This window comes from Ochotona princeps, chromosome 3, assembly GCF_030435755.1.
Source record: "Ochotona princeps isolate mOchPri1 chromosome 3, mOchPri1.hap1, whole genome shotgun sequence".
Taxonomy (NCBI): Eukaryota; Metazoa; Chordata; class Mammalia; order Lagomorpha; family Ochotonidae; genus Ochotona; species Ochotona princeps.
Genome location: NC_080834.1, coordinates 117,425,939 through 117,448,212, shown reverse-complemented (window position 1 = coordinate 117,448,212; position 22,274 = coordinate 117,425,939).

The following is a 22,274-nucleotide window of genomic DNA, read 5'->3' as shown; positions in this document are numbered from 1 at the left end:
TCTGCAGTCACAGCAGACCAGCACCTCATCCACCGCATGACACCATGTCTTCTTTTACACTGCTTTGAAGGCTTTCGTTATCCTGTATTTCACTGAAGGAGTTGATGAGATCTTCCCCAAAGTATTTTGCAGTGCACTCACCTAGAGCAATAGAGCAATGGGCACTTCAGTGGAAGCAAAATAAAGCTCATCCAAGCCTCGTGGTTTGTCATCACATGTATTACCTGTCTCTGCTAAGCCTGTCTTCAGAGAAAGACAAATGTAGAAGTACAGAGTATAGGGATTTTTAATTATAACGTTTTATTTTAAAAATAAAATAAAATCCTTAATTTTGCTTCTAGTCTTAAATAACAGGTGTTATTTGAAGATGTTTTATATTTTTAAAACATATGTAATAATCCAAAAAGATCCAATGTAAAATAAATTTATCATTAACACGTAACTCCAGTGTAAACATATATAAAAATAAATTGGATTTCCTGATTTTTTATTTCTGTTGGTAAAATTTATTTAAATGGTGAGAAAATCAAACACACATTGAGGGATGGTCTGGGTGGAGGGAGGAAATGTGAGAAAGTGATATTTCTGTATTCATTTTGTGTTCACAGGGAGAGAGGGCTCCACTAGCTGTTGCCTGGCTTCCCCTGAACCTGGGACGGGGTGATTACTTACACCACCCTTCGGCCCCAGGTGAGGCAGAGTGCATTCTGGGGAACTAGTCATGTGACAAGTAGGCAAATTGCATTACATTAGGCGTGGGAGGTGTGGCTTCCCACAGGTAAATCTAAGCTTGTTATCCACTGGTGCCATTTGATTCCCTGCTGAGATCCCTGACCTACTCTGAAGAGTTACTGGAGGATGCAGTTTCAGCTCATCCTCTGCAGCTACAGAGCATGGACTACTATTTTAAGGCATATATTAGGTAGTTTTGATGTTATGTTGATTTAGAAACAAGATTTTCAAATAATTCTGAAACTGTTATCTATATGCACAACTCTTCTGTTGTTGTTGCATTCTCTGCTTTAATCTTATCTTTTCATATGTGTCAGTACCCAAAAATTAAGGACTTTCTAAAAGAAGGACAGAAAAAAAAGTAAGAGAAGTTTATGGAGATTTCAGAGTAGTCAAAGGCATGAGAAAAGATGAGGTTGTGTCTGTTTACTGTGCCAAATTATGAGTACCCATTCATATCATTAAAAGTAGTCATTTTGAGTGATTTTTGTTTGTTTTTAAAGATTTTTTAATTTATTTTAATTGGAAAGCCAGATATACAGAGAAGAGGAGAGATGGAAAGTAAGATCTCTTCACTGGTTCACTCCCTAAGCAGTCACAATGGCCAGAACTTAGCCAATCCAAAGCCAGGAGCCAGGAGCTTCTTCCACATCTCCCACATGTACACAGGGTCCCAAAGCTTTTGGGCCATCCCAGACTGCTTTCCCAGGTCACAGACAAGGAGCTGGATGGGGAGTGGAGCAGTCAGGAGTAGAACCAATGTCCATATGGGATCCTGTCACATGCAACACAGGGGCTTTAGCCTCTAGGCTACAGCACCGGGCCGTGATTTTGATCTAATAGCATTCCATTACATACTTCTCCCATTAGGTCGATCCATATGAAATTGACATTTATTTGTTTGCTAGTGACAAATGACAATCTGATGTGATTTAATTCAGTAAAATGTAAACTTTATTATCTAGCTATAGGCTATCACTGACTGATAAACATTTCTTGGGAAAACACTACTTCACTTTTTTTACTGTAAATTTTATTACATTTTAGCATTTTCTGAAACCTGATATTTTTATGCTTGTTCAAGCCAACATATACATGCATTCATAATAGCACAAAAGAATAAAAAGATTCATAGTCTACATATTTTATTTTAAAATACAATAGATATGCTGCCTTATAAACTTTAAAGATTTATGCTGCATAGTAAATACATATGTATTTATACAATTCAATCCCTTGCTGTGTTTAGTATATACAGAAAGATAGTAATTTGTAATAGTCCTTTGAAAGGTTACATTTATTACTGTGCAATAAAGTAAATTCAAAATATAAATTTATAGACCACTGCAATTGAAATAGTCTATTATTTTAGCATATAACTCATTATTGTTTTATATTTTATCCAGAAATATAGATGCATTGAAATAACCTACTTGGTATGACTCATCATCAAACTACTCGCTAAGCAAACAACAATTAAAACCAAATACCGAACACTGTGCTTGAGGTGAATCTTCAGAAAGTTTAAAATACTTTTGTGCTCCGTGTAACCTAGCAGTCAGCAGATGACACAGAAACATTAAGTCACAGTCACAAAGCAGCATGATGAGTTCTGTCACTGTCTATCGTCACCACTCAGAGAAGATGGGATATCTGTCATAGACTCCTGCATCAACTCTAAAACTATCAAAGAATTGCAAGAACTGCCGTATGAATGTGTCTTCCTCACATTTAAAGCATCACATATTTCACTGTCTCTAAAGACAACAAACTAAGTTTTCACTTTGCAGTGATGGCATTTCATTGTCTAGGTAGGTTTGCAAAAGGATCTGATTGTCACTGTCTTAGGTTAGATCACTTCCCAGGTACATTTTTGCAACACTGGTTAAAATAAAGCTGAAAGTTCACTCTTGGAACTGACAGAGGTTTACTTTTATCTTAACATTGGAAGTTGCCTCTAGAGTTGCTGAAAAATTAAATGCCATGTTTTCTGTGGTTTATCAAATCAAAAAGGCTGAAACCCCCTTTTTTGCCATTAATTAATGACGGAACATAGTGAAGCAGACTTCAGCTTAGGAAAGTAATAACTTTTTATTAACTGAAATTACCAATGCTCTCTGCATCTATTTCTTCCAAAGTTTTTCAACTCCTTGATACTTAATTCATTAAAAAAAAATGCTGCTATTTCATGTGACAGAGGTAATCTGGCAATGCAAAGTGATCTCAGAATGAGGGTCACACTGACATTCACACATCCCATGGTTAAATAACTTGTCGATTTACATTAATCTGAATACAGACATATTATGATGGAATTTAATGACTTTTCATACTGTATTGACAATTTAGAGTTTAGTCTAATGCATTTTATTCTCTATTGCTTTTATTTTTGTGCTTCTCCTGAAATTTAATTCTGGAGGGCTCATGGTGTGGTTTGTGGACCTCAGGAGTATCAAGGCAGCAATTTAGTTACACATCTGGAACCCACCCCAAGGTGACTTCTTCAGGAAAACTCTGTATCAAAATGCAGTGCACCACCATGAAACGCTTGCATAAGAACGAATTCAAGATATCCACTTGGGGTAACAGGAGGCCGAGCATTCAACATTCTGCTTTATGAGTTAACTAAATTTTATGCACAGGACATCTTAATCAATCATATTTACAGGAGTTTCTTCCTTTTTTATTTCCTTGTATTTAGCATTCTTTCTCATTTTGAAGTTCAAACTGGAAAGCATTCAATCAGCTTGCTGCTATGCAAGCCTTTTTCAATGAACGTGGCTGTGTGTTAGTCTGTGCTAGCATTCTATGTTTTCTTCACAGTGAGTGTAGAAAGCATTGGCAGCACGCATTTATTACAGGGTCACCACATTTCTATCAACCACAGACTCTTCAGCTCCAGTACTTAAGTCTTACATCTATTTTCTTTTCTGCTTTATCACCAACATCCTACACAGGGCCTGTAATGCAAAAGATGTGTCTTCCATCTGGTGAATGATACTGAAGCCAGAAGACAGATCATGGCTCATCTGAAAACAGCATGTGACTGGGGCCATGGTGGATGTATTAGGAGAGGCCAGTTGTGGCTGCTTGGTGAACGCTTGCGAGAATGGGAGGTAGAATTGCAAAGGAAGAGCCCAGCACTGAAGGAATTAAGGAGGTTTATCCAGGCGCACAGAACCTGCTGCCCCAGGTGTGTGTGCAGATACACACACACACACACACATAACACAGTGTGTTTCTGACCTAGAGCATAATTATGTTGTGGATTTTTCCATCTATGCCTACCTTGGTTAGGGTTTTTAGTAGGAAGTGGTGTTGGATTTTGTCGAAAGCTTTTTCTGCATCTATTGATACTATCATGTGATTCTTGTTTTTCAGTTTTTGGATGTGGTGTATCACATTTATGGATTTCTGAATGTTGACCATCCCTGCATTCCAGGGATGAATCCTACTTGATCTGGATGAACGATCTGTCTGATGTGTTTTTGAATTCTGTTGGCTAGGATTTTGTTGAGAATCTTAGCATCAATGTTCATCAAAGAGATAGGTCTGTAGTTTTCCTTCTCTGTTAGTTCTCTGTCTGGTTTTGGGATTAAGGTAATGTTGGCTTCATAGAATGAGTTTGGAAGGGTTGCCTCTTTTTCTATTGTTTTGAAGAGTTTGTAGAGGATTGGGGTCAGTTCTGTTCAGAATGTTTTGTAGAATTCTGGAGTGAAGCCGTGTGGGCCTGGGCTTTTCTTTGTTGGGAGATCTTTAATCACTGATTCAATCTCTACTTCAGTTATGGGTTTGTTCAGGTCGTTTGTTGCCTCTGGGCTAAGTTTTGGCAGGTGGTAGAAGTCTAAGAACTTTTCCATTTCTTGGTGATCTTCTGATTTGTTGGAGTACAGTGCTTTGTAGTAATTTCTAATTATGGCCTTAATGGATGCGGTGTCTGTTGTTATGTTGCCTTTTTCATCTTTGATGCTGTTAATTCTTGCCTTCTCTTGTTTTTTCCTTGTCAGTCGGGCCAGTGGGGTGTCTATCTTGTTTATCTTCTCAAAAAACCAGCTTTTTGATTCATTGATTTTGTGTATGGTTTTTTTTATTTCTATCTGGTTGATTTCCTCCCTTGTTTTGATGATTTCTTGTTTCCTATTGTGTGTGGGGCTCTTCTGCTGTTGTTTTTCCAATTCCTGGAGGTGTGTGTTTAGTTCCTGTATTTGGCGCCTCTCTTGGGCCTTGACATGAGCTCCAATTGCGATGAGTTTACCCCGTAGCACTGCTTTGGCAGTGTCCCACAAATTTTGGAATGTTGTGTCAGAGTTTTCATTGGTTTCCATAAATTTTTTGATCTCGTCTTTAATTTCTTCTCTGATCCATTGTTCGTTTAATAGCATATTGTTCAGCCTCCAAGAGTTTCTGTATTTCCTGGGACATTTTGAATTGCTGATTTCCAGCTTCATTCCGTGGTGGTCTGAGAGGGTACATGGTATGATTCCTATCTTTTTGAAGTTATTTAGGTTTGCTTTGTGTCCTATCATGTGGTCGATCGTGGAGAAGGTGCCATGCACTGCTGAAAAAAATGTATAATCTGTGGCCTTAGGGTAATAAATTCTATAGATGTCAACCAAGTCCAGTTGTTCTATTGTTTGTATGAGCTCTGTTGTTTCTTTGTTGAGTTTTTGTTTTGTTGATCTGTCTTTAGTTGTTAGTGGGGTGTTAAGATCACCCACTATTATTGTGTGCATATCTATGTCTCCCCTTAAGTCCGTGAGTAATTGCTTCACGTAGCTAGGTGCGTTTGAATTTGGTGCATATATGTTCACAATGGTAATTACTTCCTGATGGATCAGTCCCTTCACCAATATATAATGTCCTTCCCTGTCCTTTTTGATGTGTGTCAGATTGAAGTCCACATCATCTGAAATTAAGACAGCTACCCCAGCCTTTTTTTCTCGTCCATTGGCATGAAATATCTGTTTCCAACCTTTCACTTTCAGCTTCTTCGAATCTCTTCTGGTTAGATGTGTCTCTTGTAGGCAACAGATAGTTGGGTGCTGTTTGATAATCCATTCTGTTAATCTATGCCTTTTGATTGGTGAGTTCAGGCCATTTGTGTTAAGAGTTAAAATTGAGAGGTTGTGATTTTGCCCTGCCATACTTGTTTTTGTGGGTGTTGATATCTGTGTAATTGCCCTTCCTTGTGTGGACTTTAGTGGGGAGATCTTCCTGTTTGCCATCTTTGCTTATGATTCACCTCCTTTTTTTCTGGATTTAGTGCATTTCTAAGGAGATTTTGTAGAGCTGGTTTTGTGCTGGCATATTCTTCTAATTTCTCTTTGCTGTGGAAGTATTTGATTTCGTTCTCAAATACGAATGAGATCTTTGCTGGGTACAATAGTCTTGGTTGACAGTTGTTCTGATTCAGGATTTGGAAGATCTTTGTCCATTCTCTTCTTGCTTGTAAAGTCTCTTCAGAGAAGTCAGCAGTGATCCTGATTGGTTTTCCCCGGTATGTGATCTTTTCTCTGCTTCGTACTTGTCTTAGGATTCTTTCTTTGTCTTCGTTGGAGTGGAACTTGAGCACCATATGTCTGGGTGAAGATCGCTTTGGGTCATATCTGCTGGGAGTCCTCTGACCGTCCTGGATTTGGGCTGGGTTCATGTTCCAAGTGTTTTGAAAGTTTTCCTGTATAATTTCGTCGAGCACCATTTGCATTCCTGACTCTTTTTCCGCTCCTTCAGGAAGGCCAATAATCCTAATATTTGATTTTCTGAGGTTGTCTTTCATTTCTTGTATGGTCTTATTGGCTTTGTTCAGACTTGTCTCCAGCTGTTTCATGAACTGGGTATGTTCGTTTTGTGTGTCTTCCGTTTCAGAGATCCTCTCTTCTGCTGTATTTGTTCTGTTGGTTAGGCTCTCAATTTTGTGCTCTAAGTCAAGGATTTTACTTTTCATTTGTTGTATTTCTGAGGCTATGTGGTTCTTGAATTCCTTGAAGTCCTCTCAATTCTTCTCATTGCCTCTGACATATTTTAACATTATTTTTTTGAATTCCTTGTCTGGTAGATCTTCTATGTCTTCATCTCGCATCTCTGAAATAGACATTGGCTTTCAATCCTTTATTGGTAGGGTGTTGGCACTCTCATCTGGATCATTACCTTTTCTGGTATTTCTTCCCATTGTGTTAGTGTTTCTTTTTTGAGAGACCTAGGCACCAGTGTGCTGAGGGGCCTCCAAGCACTATCCTGTAGAGATCGGAGTCTGCAGGCGTGGAGTAGCAGGGTGTGGGAATTTTCAAGGCACTTTTGGTGCGTCTCCAGAACACTGGACCTCAGGGCGCCACTTCCAGGGCCCAGCGGATTCAAAGCGCACTCTCAGCTCGTCCCCTACAGGTATGCTACCACAGGACGTGGGGGAGTGAAGGCACTCTCTGTGCGCGCCCCCTGTGCGCGGGATCACAGGGCTCGGAGCACGGGACTATAGGGCGTGGGGTGTTCCAGGTGCTCTCTGGAAGCGCCTCCTGTGCAGGCCCGCCCACCCCAGCACTTGCAGGGGACCGGCCGCCCCAGCGCTAGCACGGGACTGCCCAGCCCAGATGGCGTGCTTAGGTTCCTGTGGGATAGCACCGCCCAGCTGAGTGCCAGACCGCAAAGGCATGGGGGAGTATCCAATGTGCCTTTTGCCTTTCTCCCAGACACAGTTTTGGCAGTTTCAAGGCACTTGCCCTGTGTCTCTAGACGCTGGAGTCTGGGGGTGGGGGAGGGGCGGGGAGAGGAGCACCAATTGTGTTCAGGCTCTGTGCATGCCCCTGGGGGGCCAACTCCCGAAGCCTCCAACCCACCACTGTCCCCACCCAACTCACTCAAAGCTCAGGTTCTTGCAGTCTGCCTCTTCCTCTGGTCGGAATCCTCGCCGCAGGTGCGTCTCCCCACTGCTGTGTCCGTTGCTGGTCTCTGCGGGTGCAGGCGGCTGGAACCTGGAGGCTGCGGCTGGGGCAGGTCCCGGCGGGGCTTGGTGACCAGGGTGGGCGGATGCCGGCGGGTCTCGGTGATTCAGGGTCCTGGTGACCAGGATGAGCAGATGCCAGCGGGTCCCAATCACCGCTGGTCCTCACGGCCACTGCGTCTGCGGGTCGGTCTCCGGATCGGCCGGCGGCTTTCAGTGTCTGCACTCAGAGGTGACTCAGCAGGTTTGGAGCGGAAAGTCGTCTCCCCTGCCATTTCTTTTGTTTTTCCCTGGTTGCTCTTCCGAGTTGTGTGGATTTTTTTGGTTCCACACTGTCCAGGGAACTTCACGTTCTTCTCCCTGTAGTTCTATGCTGCTCCACTTACTCTTTTGTCGCGTTCTAGCCCTCTCTGTCTGTGAGCTCTCTCACAGTCTTCCTCCTATGTCGGCCATCTTGCGAGTCTCTCTCCAATGTTGATTTTCAACATTTGTCATTGACAAGAAGTTCAGAAACATAATAGGACATTTTATATTATTGACCTTTAAGGAAATAATAAAAAAAATTAATAGTATTTTGTTAATTCAATTAAATGATAATGTCAATTAAAAGAGTAATTCTGTACACAAACTTAACATTTCTCATTAATTGTTTTTTCAAAAGCAATAAAGTACATAAATCTTTTAAAAAAATAATTTCCCCTGAATAGACACCAATGGCTAAGTGGATTCAGTTATATATAACTGGAATCAGATAACGCAGGGATGCTTTGCTGTTCCGTGTTCATGGAACTGCATCCTTGATGTACAGCAGGTGCTCAAGCAGAAGAAAGCTGTGGCTCATCAAATACAGCTCTTTATTTTGAGCAGCTATGTAGCACAGTCTGTGCATAATCGATTTGAGCAGTCATTGATTCTGTAGGACTTTCTCAAATCACTTTAAAGTAATCCAAGTAGATGTGTCGGATTGATATTCACTTAATACACATAACTATACTGTTAATTTTCATCATTTTATAAATTAGAGCTTTTATAACATTTTTAATCTTTGCACCGCCTTTTGTAAACATTTTTGAGATTTATCAGGCAGGAGAAAACAATTGGGATTTTGGAAGCCTGGAATTTATCACTGCTCCTGTCTACTTCAGTTTCTTCAGCTGCTAATTCACACTGGAGAGAATTATTTAAACTAATCAATCACACTTGTCTCTATATATTTCTTGGGTGGCTGTCATCTTTGCACCTAGGATGTCAGAGGGAGGGAGCTGTCTTGCAAGCAAATCAATGAGAGAAATTCTCACTTCTCCTTGAAGTTGCATCAGTTTTTAAAGAGGAAGGCCTTAAGTGAAAACAGGCCATGGTCAAGATGGCTTCTATATGTGGGTTCATTGAATGGCTGGGTGAAGGTGTGTTAGAGAGGCAAAACCAAACAAAACACTAAAAACCATAAAGCTTCTCAAATGCGTATCCACAGTTAACATACCATCATGCTCATTATTTTTTTGCATTTTAAATGCTCTTTGGTATAAGCGATATTACCTGGATTGAACCCCCATCTGTTTCAGGAAAAATGAATTTCTGTTAGGATATCTCAGACACTTCATTTTTCCTCATTGTTGTAAGTATGAAGCACAGGGCCCGGTGGCGTGGCCTAGCGGCTAAAGTCCTCACCTTGAAAGCACCAGGATCCCATATGGGCGCCGGTTCTAATCCCGGCAGCTCCACTTCCCTTCCAGCTCCCTGCTTGTGGCCTGGGAAAGCAGTCGAGGACGGCCCAATGCATTGGGACACTGCACCCGCGTGGGAGACCCGGAAGAGGTTCCAGGTTCCCGGCTTCGGATTGGCGCGCATCGGCCCGTTGCGGCTCACTTGGGGAGTGAATCATCGGATGGAAGATCTTCCTCTCTGTCTCTCCTCCTCTCTGTATATCTGACTGTAATAAAATGAATCTTTAAAAAATGAATCTTTAAAAAAATGAATCTTTAAATAAAATGATTTATTCATTTTATTACAGCCAGATATACACAGAGGAGGAGAGACAGAGAGGAAGATCTTCCGTCCGATGATTCACTCCCCTAAAATGAATAAATCTTTAAAAAAAATAAGTATGAAGCACAAACACAGACACACAGGTTCAGAATGGTTGCGTTGAAATCTGTGTATGTGGTCTGAGAAAATCATCATATTATAGAGAAAGGAAAGATAGTCATGCTGAAGATACACAGTGGGCAGGCTTCATGATAGATGATGGATATGGAATTCTTCTTTAAAGGGCACATAAAAATATGTTGACACTTGGATAAAAATGTTTTAATTCAAGTCTTTTTTTGCTTATTGTACTGATTATTGTATCACAATAATCTTAACATAAATGTGTTGTAATTGCCTCTTTTTTCAACGAAATACTCGAATTTAGTGCCTAGTACCCTGACAAACATTCCCATTTTAAAATGTATAAATCCTATTCTAAACAGCTGAATAGGGTGTTTTTATGTGGGAAATTGGTGTGTCAATGGAAAAGGGCCAATATCAGACCCTAACTCTCACCGCATGATGTTTTATAAGAGAAACATTCATGTGCTTTATTGCAGATATTGACACATCATTGAATAAGAGGCAAGGAACTTCTCACAGAAATAGAAGCTTGCCACTGCCTTCAACCTGGGTTCTGTTCAGAGTGGGCATGAGGGTAGGATTCTCACCTGCTGAGTTTTAAGCTTCTCAAAGACAGTGAGTGTAGAACACTTTAAAAATAAGACCCTAGACAACAGAATTTTCCCCCAATTGAACTAACCTAAGGGACTGGCCTCCGAAGAGGACTTCTATGCTGTGACTTATTTAAGGTAGAAACCCATAGAAAAGCACACCTGAAATATATTTGATAACAAGGTTATTCATACAGGAATAAGTTCCTAAGTAATTGCTTGTAAATTTTTCTCAGGGAAGAAGCTAACTTGACTTTCAAAATTGTTAGCCATCACGGTTTGGTGTGTAAACCATCCTCCTGTTTACGATGTGATGCAATGGCAGCCGCCATTAGTAAAGTGGGTGCCTCCCTCTTCCTTCCTCCCAGTGTGATTCCCAACAGGAGGATCAATGATGCATTTTTTTTTGCTCCTGAGCTGAGATCCCATTGTTGGGGACATGCATTTTCTGCTACTCCAGCTTTCTGTAGAGTGGAGAATAGAGTCACAGAGCTCAAAGTCTGTTTCCCCAAACAGGAATTAGTGTGGGTCATATTCAGTGCAATACTCCAGAAAATTACAACTAGTATGGCAAGAACGTCCATATCTAGGAAGAGACTTCTTGGCAAGGAATTGTGTTCATGGCTGTTGGTGTGTCTACAGTGTGACACAGGCAAGCTGCATTTATCAGCATGTGGACAGGCAAACTTCAGACTGATTCTGAACATGTAAGACTCGCACGTTGCAGTGGGCAGATGCCTCAGTCAGCTAGCAAGCTCAAGTAGGCTGAGTTTGACCTTCCTTATATGCTTTTGTTCATTAACCCTCTAATAGATTCTCCAGTTAGGAAGGGTCTAAGCTTTACTGAGTGCAAAACTCCAAATGCTGATCCCCTGAGGAAGCACTCTCTCAGGCATACTTAGTGGAAGGGGTTAATCAGGCATCTGGACACCCCACAGATGAACTGAATCAACAATTTGAGCCAAGAGACAGAGTGAACGGTGTGTGTGTCTGTGTGTGTGTTCATGCGCTATGTAAGAATCTTTGAGTGTATTTCAGTAAAACCAGTTATTGAGAGAATGATAGCTACTATGCTCTTAAAAACGGAAAACTGAACATTTGCATGGCACATTAATTGAGAAAATAATAATGGTAATGACATTCACCATGTTTTGTTTTGTGCTTTCAAAGTACTTTTCTTTAATAGTTAATAGTTTTCTAAACTGAGTGTGATGTGTAATTGCTAGATACAATTCATTTATTACTATTTGTTACTATTCATTTATCATATGTACAGAAGGCTGAGTACAAGGAGCTGGAACTACTGTAATAACAAATACTTTCTATAAAGCCTATGGCACTTTTCCTTTTTTACTCATCATGCTTGTTCCTCTTCCCCTACTCGTACTTGTCTATTAAGAAAGGAAGCAGAATTTTTTTCAAAGGAATAGTTCAGTTGGAAACGTGGGCAACCTCCTTTTCCAAGGAATTGCTGGAGATTTTTGTTCCCACAGAATTTTTAGGAATTCACAGCTGTTTTGGAATGTGGGAGATCACCCCTGGATCTCTGCCTGCCTGTCCTATGTAGAAGGTCATAAGCATGTGTCACACTGTGTCCCTGGGAGAACCCCCTGATGATGGTTTCAGCTGAAAGAGACCTCAGCCTGGCTTGGTCACTGGCCATAGAGGCAAGGGCAGTGGGTTGCATCCCAGTCTCTCTTCTGTCCTTGGAAAAGCTGTGGTGGGACTTTCTTGTTAAGCAACCCTGAGAAGTCAGGTGCAGACTACATTACCTACCAGCCCACCTGGTAGGTGGGACCCACAACCTACCTGCCAGCCATTCATGTTATATATGACCTATGACATGATTGAAGGTTCTAGAGAGATAGGACTTCTAGCTGTGTTGGAGGACTGTCAGGAGATACCCCCTTGCCTTCATCTTTCTTAGGCTATATAAGTTTGTGCTCACATTACAACTGGTGGACATGCTTGATTGGAGTGTCTCCTGTAGTTCTTGCTGTAGAACACCCCTGCCTCACCCCCTTGCTGGTTTCTGAGTCCTGCCAGTCAGGAAACTCCCAAGATTTTGAAATAATTATTTTTTCTCTGCTGGATTCTTTCTGACCTGACAAAACAGAAAGAACCATGGACAAGGAAGTGCAACCATCCACAAGGAGGCTTACTAAGTGAAGCAAGGCAGTACCAGAATAGTCCCTGAATGGAGAGTCGGGAGAGGAGTTTGTGTTTAAAGATTTTTGTGTTTCTTAAAGGGACAGCTTACCCTAACTAATGACTATTTAGAGCATATGTAAACCATGAGCCACTCTAGACACAGCTACCAGCACCACCGTATTGAGTAGGTATACAACATTGATGCAGTCCTCCCTTGCACTCAGGGCTTGGAGTTTGAGGACCTGGGCCTGCAGAAGGAAGTTGTCACTGTTCATGCAGGGGGGTGGTGGTCAGGGATTTTGGCCGAACTCACTGGTGGCTCTCATAATTGTAGCTTTGATTCCTGGACATCACTTCCTGCTGCATTAAAACTTGTCTCCTGCATGTGTCAGAAACAAAATGCCGCCCCCAACCAAACTTGATATAGACCTTTTGTAGGAGTAGGGAGTGATGTGCTGACTGGATGTTCAGTTATAACAGAGGTTTATTTCTCTGTCTTCTGCTTCTGTTATAAAGGAGTCTCAGCAGTGTCATGACATTGCAGACATGATAGGAAGTGAAGCTGGGGAGCGTGATGGGAATGAATGTGCCAAGCCTGCAGCCTGATTCACTTGGTTTGGAAAAGGAATGTATTGGGTTTCTGTATGTAGCCCCACTGCTGGCAATCTTAGCTGTTCCTTGCTTGCTGGCTACTTATTTGCCAACTTTTTATGATTCTTTTAACTTTTTTTCCAGCACGTTTTTTTTTTTTTTTTGATTCAAAGTTTCAAAATAAATCTTGGTAATGTGAACTGGCAGTGACAACTTTGGCTTCTTTAAAGAAGCTGACCAAAAATGAAGTCTTGGGCACAGCATGATAGCCTAGTGGCTACAGTCTAAATTGCATGCTCCAGGATCCCATATGGATACTGGTTTTAGTCCCAGCGGAATCACTTCCCTTCCAGCTCCCCACTTGTGGCCTGGAAAAGCAGCCGAAGACAGCCCAAGGCATTGCGGCCCTGCACCCACATGGGAAACCGGGAACAAGCTCCTGGCTCCTGGCTCCTGGCTCCTGGCTCCTGGCTCCTGGCTTCAGATCAACTCAGCTCCTGCTATTGTAGCTGCTGGAGGAGCGAATCAGCTGATGGAAGATCTTTGTCTCTTCTCCTTTCTGTATATCTGCCTTTCCAATAAAAATAAATAAATCTTAAAAAAAAAAAAGAAAATAAAATCTGTGTCCCTGACCATGGGATAAATTTTTGTCCATGGCTGATTTTAAACTGACTCCTTGGAGATGGAGTTTCCTGAGGCTACGAAGCACAGCACCTTCACTACTGAGTTGCTGGAGGGGACTACAGAAGCATACCACAGCAGCCATGTATACATGGGTTCCAAGATGTCCTCATGGCTAGAAAGCAATATATGTGCTGGGTTACTTAATGATTAGAATGTCTGATCTGTGGGCTGTTTAAGCATATGCAATCACATGTGTGGGGTAGCCTTGTTATGGTAACCTGCTGATTTCAAATGAGCTGTTTTTTGGTGCCTGAGAGAATGAGTCCTCATTCTACCCATCCATCCAACCCAGCTGAGTCTTTTGATACCTGTCATAACCACTCTCAGACCTTGAGGACCCCTTATCATTTTGTCAGGTTTAGAAATGCAGATGGGCTTATGCCACTATTGTGGCTGAACCTGATCACCTGCTTGGTATTCCATCCCTGCAAACATCTTCCTTGATTCTGGTCACAAACAAATACAATTGGGTTTTTTGGTAAATTGAGACAGCAGTGCTGATGGTTTTTTTTTTTTTTTTAAATATTTAGTGAAATTTCTACATTATGTGAAAGTTTAAGACAAACTCGGTAACTATCTAATGAGAGGTCATAACAAATGTGATCTGTGAAATACTTAGGTCAGCATATCCCAAACCCTACATATTGTTAATTCTAGAAATATGATATGTGAGATTTGTGTTTTTCTTAATAATAAGATATGTTGGCAGCACTACAGTAGGGAAATAAACAGATGAATGAAAAACAAAAAAAAAAAAAACACAGCTCCTGCATGCATGAGACATTGAACCCTGTGACTGAGTGACTTTCCGATTATTAGGCACATTGCTACCTGCCTCCAGCTCCTACCTTTTGGGTTCAGTTCACTTCTGATTGAAATGTATTCCCTAATGATTATGAGGAAAGGACTAACTATGAGACACGGACATGGTCTGTGGGAGAATACACCATTATGTACGCTGGGCATTGAGATACAGCTTAGCAGAAGGCCGAATTTTGACTTTGCTTTTTTCTTGAGTGTTCTCAAGGAATCATTTAACTGTATTTTGAACTAATATTAAATAAAAGCTGATGCCAACATAATTTTATGTAATTTATGTTTTTCTCAGTTGCATAGTCTCAATTTTTTTCTGTTTTAACAGCTTGCTTTGTTTAGACTGTTTCTAGGCTTACAGAAGTATTACATGGAAAGAACAAACAGAAAGCCTACGCCCTTCCCTGTCCTCACATTTTTTATCATTATTAATGTGGAGCATCGATGCGTTATTATTACCTAGAGCCCGTATGACATATGAGAATTTATTCTTTAGGATGAACACATTTATTACCCAGAATCTCTTTGCCTAGTGGGATCCCAGACAGAGAGAGGCAGGGAGGAACAGCAGGGAGAAGTTGTTCTTACACATGTAAACCCCAGGCTAAGTGCACAGTGGGCACTCAATGCTTTCCTGAATTGTCCAGGAAGTGATAGTTGTGTCACTCCAATCTACCTGCTTATGGTAAGTATCTGATTCGGATCTGAGATACCTGTTCTCACAGGAAACAAGAAACATGCTTTCTTTGTTATTGGGATACAAGTCAGTTAGCAGACAGGTTTTTTTTGTTGTTGTTTTTTAGTTATTTTTGTGTTGAAGCTTGTATCCTGATTCACACAACACTGACTTTTGTAGGCAGACTGCATTATTTTAAAGAAAACATGGTACTTATTTATTTTCCCTTCACAGGTAATGAATTTGCTCTTCTATTCAAATTGCATTTCCAAACCAGGGACTCCTACATTATTTTGCTGTTTTTTCACTCTTTCATAGTGTGCATTTCGATTTGAGTCTGTAATCAATTTTAATTGATTTCATGGAATGCAAAAGGTTGTTGACAGGATTTACTGATTTGTTTCAGCCTAAGTTGTCCGGTTGCTTTACCGTCACTGGTTGGAAAAGTAAACACTATTCTCCTTCAATGCCTTTATTCCTTTGTTCCTCTGTTTCTTCTGTCCCAGTGATCTCTGTCCATTCTTGACTAATACCCCACTGTTTGAATTGTGGGAAAATCATCACAATAAGTCTAGCTTGATTCCACAGTAATGTTGTATTGGTTACTCAAGGATTTTACTTTTGGAGTAAAATAAAAAGCAGTTTAGGCAGCAGCAAAAGAAAAAATTGGGGGAATTTTTCTTAAAATTGTGTCAACTCAGGCCTGGCGCAATAGTCTAGTGAATAAAGTCCTCACTTTGCATGTACCAGGATCCCATTTAGGTGCCGGTTTGTATCTTAGTTGCTCTACTTCCCTTCCAACCTCTTGTCTGTGGCTTGGGAATGCCGTAGAGGACGGTCCAAACCTTGGGACCCTTCAAGTGCATGGGAAACCAAGCAAGAGCCTCCTGGCTCCTGGTTTTGAAGCAGCTTAATTCAGGCTGTTGCAGACACTTGGAGTGTGAACCAGCAGATGATAAATCTTTCTGTTTCTCCTTCTCTCTGTAACTCTGGCTTTCCAATACAAATAAATGTATGTTTTAAAGTGTCAAGTCTATATTTCAAATGGGGGGAAGTGACATTTGAAAAATTTTGAGAAACAGCACAGGTGAGGTTGTGAGGGAGGAAGGAATGAAAATAAATCCAAACAAAACAAAATAAAAAAGATTTTGAGTTTTCCTGTTCGTAATTTTGTAACATAATAGAACTTTAAAGAATACATGTTTATTTGAAAAGCAAAGCTACACAGAGAGGAAGAGAGAGACAGAAAGAGAGTGTGTGAGAGAGAGAAAAAGAGAGTGTGAGGGAGAGAGAACTTCTATCCACTGCTTCACTTTGCAAATGGCTTTGTATAATCATGGATAAACCAGATTAAAAACAGGAGCCGGAAGCTTGCTCTTGGATCCCCACATGCGCACTGTGTTGCTACTTTTTTATTGCTTTCCTAGGAACACTAAAAGGGGTTTTGAATAAGCAGTAAATCAGCCTGGACTCAAACTGGCACCAACATCCTACAGACAACACACACAAAAAATACTTATTCTGTGGATATTCCACAGGCCTGTGACCACATAATAACATAATATATATTATTATATATTATATAAAATATAACTAAAACATATGTACTATTCTTTAACTTGCATACCATCATGTGAGCTTTTTAGACATGTTTTGTGAATATGGTTTTTCTACATATATTTCTTCTATTCCCTAATTTTTCTGCTTACCTTCACGTTCTTGTGACTGTTTGTCTTTTGCACTTATCCACAGGTTTTATGAACCCTACTTTTTTTCATAGCCCTCGTTATTCTTGCTTCTACATGAAAGATGTATTTGGTCTTAGGGACTCTTCCAATTACATCAAAAGTATAGTGTAGGCACCAGCTTCCGACCTGGAAGATTACAGTGCTGCCTACAATGTTGGCAGCCCGTATTAATGCCAGCTTGTATCCTGACGGCTGCTCTCCTGACGTAGCTTTCTGCTAATGCCAATAGGAATGAAGCAAAGGTAGCCAGAGCACATATGTGGGTTCCTGCACTCATGTAGGGGACCTGCTTTAGTATTGTTAGAACTTTATTTTAAAAGTCTGCATGCTTTAAAAAGCTACAGAGTTTGCAATTATTTTCTCAGTTTGTGACTTGCTTTTTGAATTTTAACTTCATTTAAAGAGTAAAAACTGTGAAATTTGAAAAGTCTTACTAATTTGTGTGTTGCATAAAGTGTTTTTGTAATGATAACTTATCAAACTTAAGGTCTTACAGATCTTTATGTAATTTTTGTTGCTCTATATTCTACCTATCCAAGGGAAATCTTCACAATCTTCCTGGAAAGTAAGTGCTATACTACAAAATTAAAAAAAAATTACAAAGCTTAAAAAGATGTTTTACACAAAATAAAGCTATTAATATGTTTGTTATATAAATACGTTTAAAAATATCACTTCCACATGCTGCAGCTGGGCCCAGCCACTGCCTGGTTCGGGTCAGCCCAGGTCTCCTAAGTGGGGGTTGGGAACCAATCACTGGAGCCATGGCTGTTGCCTCCCAAGGTCTGCATGAGCAGGAAGCTGAGGTCAGGAGCCAGAGCTGAGTACTGAGTCCAGGCCTTGGAATACAGGACACTGGCTCCTTACCTGCCAGGCCAAATGCTTGCATTTACACGAATGCTTAATTCCATTTCCCCACAGATATTTTGAAATATCCTCCTGTGACAGAATATGATTAAGTTTTGTAAGAGGTGTGAGATACAAGTCAAGGAAGCTTTGTAGATAGTTTTATACTTATCCTATGGATACCCCACAGACCTGTGACTGTATGATGATTTACCGTGATTAGCATGCCTTATGCTAAGAGTTGCAGAAGATAGAAAGTACATGGAAAATAGTGTTTCTTTTTCTAGAATTACTTTTGTTATTGTAGTTTCTTTGCCTTTTCATAGAGATTTTAGAATTTATGATACACACAAAGATATTGGAGCATTTCCAGATGAAACTTTTTGCTAGATTTTCTTTTTTTTTTTTTTTATTGCTAAGTCAGATATACAGAGAGGAGGAGAGACAGAGAGGAAGATCTTCTGTCCAATGATTCACTCTCCAAGTGACTGCAACGGCCGGTGCTGCGCCAATCCAAAGCCAGGAGTCAAGAACTTCCTCCAGGTCTCCCACACACGAGTGCAGGGTCCCAAGACTGGGCAGTCCTCGACTGCTTTCCCAGGCCACAACCAGGGAGCTGGGCTGCAGGGATTAGAACCGGCAGACATATGGGGATCCCAGAGCATTCAAGGCGAGGACTTTAATCGCTAGGCCACAGTGCTGAAACCTCCACGTGAAATTTTGTTAAGGTAACAGATGACATTGTGGATAACTGAATTTGTCATAATATTGGATTCTTCATTCCACCCAAAGAATACAACACCATTTATTTAACTAACCATTGAATCCTCTGTAAGTTGTGGTGATTTCTTCTTTTTTCTTCCTTTGGAGCTTCCACTGTGACTCAGAGTCAGTGCCAAAACTGAAAGTATTTGGAAACTCTTCCTCATTAAAAAAAAAAAAAATTAAAGCCATTCATTTGCAATTTAAGCAACATAGAGAAAAATGGTTGTAGGGCTACAGGATTGTCAGAGGCAAATAAGGCAACTGCGAGTTTCACCGTCTACAGGAGAGATCCTTCCTCTCTCTGATGTCTCTCCCCCTCTGTCCCTCTCGTTCATTCTGTATCCTCACCATTTTCTCTATCACTCTGTTTCCCTATTTCCTTCCCTTTCTGTCTCAGAGAGGATGAGTCCTCTCCGACCTCTGGTCCTTCATGGTGGCCCAGTCTCAGAGTTATGGTGCTGCAGATTTCATTAACCAGACAGTGCATTCTGCATTCCTTCATCAACTCCCAGGGCAAGAAGGACTTATTTGTCCCAGGCTGAGAGTATGATGTGCTGTGAACAGATGTGCTGCAGGTTTGCCTTGTGTGGGCTCGTATCCATGGCGGACACAGGGATGGCTTCCCCCTCAGTCTAGGACGCAGCAATGGAGGAGGCATCGGGGTGCCCAACAGGCCTGTCTTCAGCAATCCCGAAGGTACAGGTTACCAATTCCACTGAATTGTGTGTTCATACAACTTTCCCCCAAATGATGAGTTTGTTGGAGACTCTATTAGTTCATCTTACAAGATTAAGCTTTCTCTTCATTCTTACACATTCGTTCAAATTTTCCATCATTTGTTGGATTTGTTAAATAAGATGATTTGAGATTAATCAGAAAGATTCTCTTTTATCCATTTTGTAAATTCCTACATTGTTGAGTCTGGTGATTTCTTGTTTTAGAAGTACATTTGCTATTCCCTGTTTTCTGTCCTACACTTGCTACACGCCCTTATAATCACATGTTTTTGTTAATCATCCTGTCTTCAAAACTTGCTGCTGCAATCCAGGATTTGTTACGCCAGTGGAAGAAAATTCATGATGCCAGTTTTGACATGCTATTTGGCAAATAATTTACAACAAAATAACCATGGACTCAGAACAGGCCAAGTGGTGGAGGAACAGAGACTGTGGGAAGTTCAATAAATCCCCAGGTACCCACAGGAACCTAGTGTCCACAGTGAAGTAGGGCACATTTGATCCTACCTCAGAGGAGCCCATGCAGAGATTTTTGGCAAAAAATTAACATGTTTTATCTTACCACTTGCAGTGGTTGTGTTTTTTTTTTTCCCTTTTGACCAAATCACCTAACATTTTAAAATGTTGCATCATTTATGTTATTATCAACAGAATCAACTGTAATGTTATTTAAAAAAAATGATCTATTCATTTCTATTGGAAAGGCAGATACACAAAGAAAAGGAGAGACAGGGAGGAAGATCTTCCATACAATGGTTCACTCCCCAAGAAGTCGCAATGGCTGGAGCTGAGCCAATCTGAAGCCAGGAGCCCGGAGCATCCTCCGGGTCTCCCAAGTGGGTGCAGGGTACCAAAGCTATGGGCCATCCTCAACTGCTTTCCCAGGCCACCAGCAGAAAGCTGGATGGGAAGCAGGGTCATCAGGATTAGAACCGGCACCAACATGGGATTCCAGTGAGTTCGAGGCGAGGATTCTAGCAATTATGCTCTCACACTGGACCCTGTAATGTTATTTTAAAGTTGTATAATTTCTAATATCATGATTCTCACATTCCAAATTTGTTTTGGTTATTAATACTTTTGTGACCATATTGCCTGGCACTAGGAGATTTTATTGAATATATTCATTGCATGTTCATTACTGTTCTCATTGAATTTAATGGCCTCCTTTTTCCTATTGAATGAACAACATTAGGTTGAATGTCACATACTTGAATGTCATATACTTGAAATTATTTCTGCAATCCTTGCATGAAGCAGGGAAGATATTTAAATCAATTTTTATTAGTAGCTAAATTAAGACTCATAGCTGATAAAATACCCATAATTTTCCCAAATCTATATATGGATTTTTACAGTATTTATGAACCTTAATGAAAAGTCTTTTTTAAAGAGTTATTTTCAAAACTCTATTTTAGTTATGAATTAATTTGTATGATATGATGTATAAGTAATACACCTTCACTTTAACAACCTAGATTTTATTATGGATATCCTTAATTTCAGTTTTCTTCCCAATGACTAGAATAACAGGACCAAATACTGCATTAACTGTTGGTGAAACCGAACATGCAGAAGACAGAAAGCCTATGAAAACTACAGTGTATCAATGACACATAGTTGCGTTGTGTCAGATGTATTTTCAATGATTTCTGTTTCTCCTTCTCTCTATAAATCTGCATTTCCAATAAAATAAGTCAAATACAAAATATATAAAATGCAAATGTGTTTTTACACAATCCCCAATTAAATCTAGACTCAAATGTCATCTAATGAACATTAAACTATTTTTTGTATTTATTTGTAAATTTCAAAATGAACCAAAGTAAAAAATGAATTAATAATGCTCAGAAATTTGGTTATCTGATTTGGCATCTGATTTTTACAGATAAGTAAACTTACACTGGACTATTTCACATGGGTATCATGAGAGTTTATTATCAGTGGTAAAGAGAAAAAAAAATGTAGCAAGTCAAACCATATATCATCTCTAGAATTTTTCCAGTTCAATGGTGTTTCAAAGGAATATTAGTTTCATCTTTCTGAAATGTGTGTGATTAATAGTATCAGTTCTGACAACCTGAAAATGACTTAGACAAAAAAGAATTTGTATGATACGATTGAATGCCAGTTTATCTTAATATTTAACCAAATTTTCTGAATGAACACATTACAGGAGAAATGTTTAAAGTAACTCAGAAATCACACTATCATCCAACAAATTAAGTCTCAGAAATATTATGTAAAAAATCTCATGTAAGTAAAGCTCATTTTTTTCCTAATGTTTGCAAGCTTTATTTTGCAGGAAAAAAAATGGAACAGGGACATGTGTTTGTCATCTAATTTATGTCATGTGTGGGTGATATCATAAAACGAATACAATTCATGGACACACACACCCTTAAACGTCCATGAACTGACATCTCCCCAGTAAGACACACACCGTTTTTCATGAGAGCTTTGCCTCTGCCTGACTAATCTGTGCTGGGAATAGTCACTGAAGCAAAATCTCTTTCCGTGTACTGAAACATCTCTTCCTGAGGAATTCCTGTTTGGTGCCTTAAGTATGTTTATCTAAATCGTCTTGTTGTTGTTGAGCTATTATATGTTAAAATATTGTAGATCCAGACCCTTGTTGGTGAAACGATGCAAAATATTTTCTGTAATTATAGAAGCATGAATGTATGTCATTTAGGTAATTTGGCTCATAAGGATTTTATTTTAAAATTTTGCTTTAATTTTTTTGGTTTTCCTACTTGTACTTAATATAATATCGATTCTCAGAATTCGATAACATATTTTTTTTCTTACAGTTTCTTCTAAATCTTTGGTGTGGCTTTTAGGTTTTGCCACTTGAGTGATTTTGAGTAAACTTTGAACATTCTGTTAGGATTT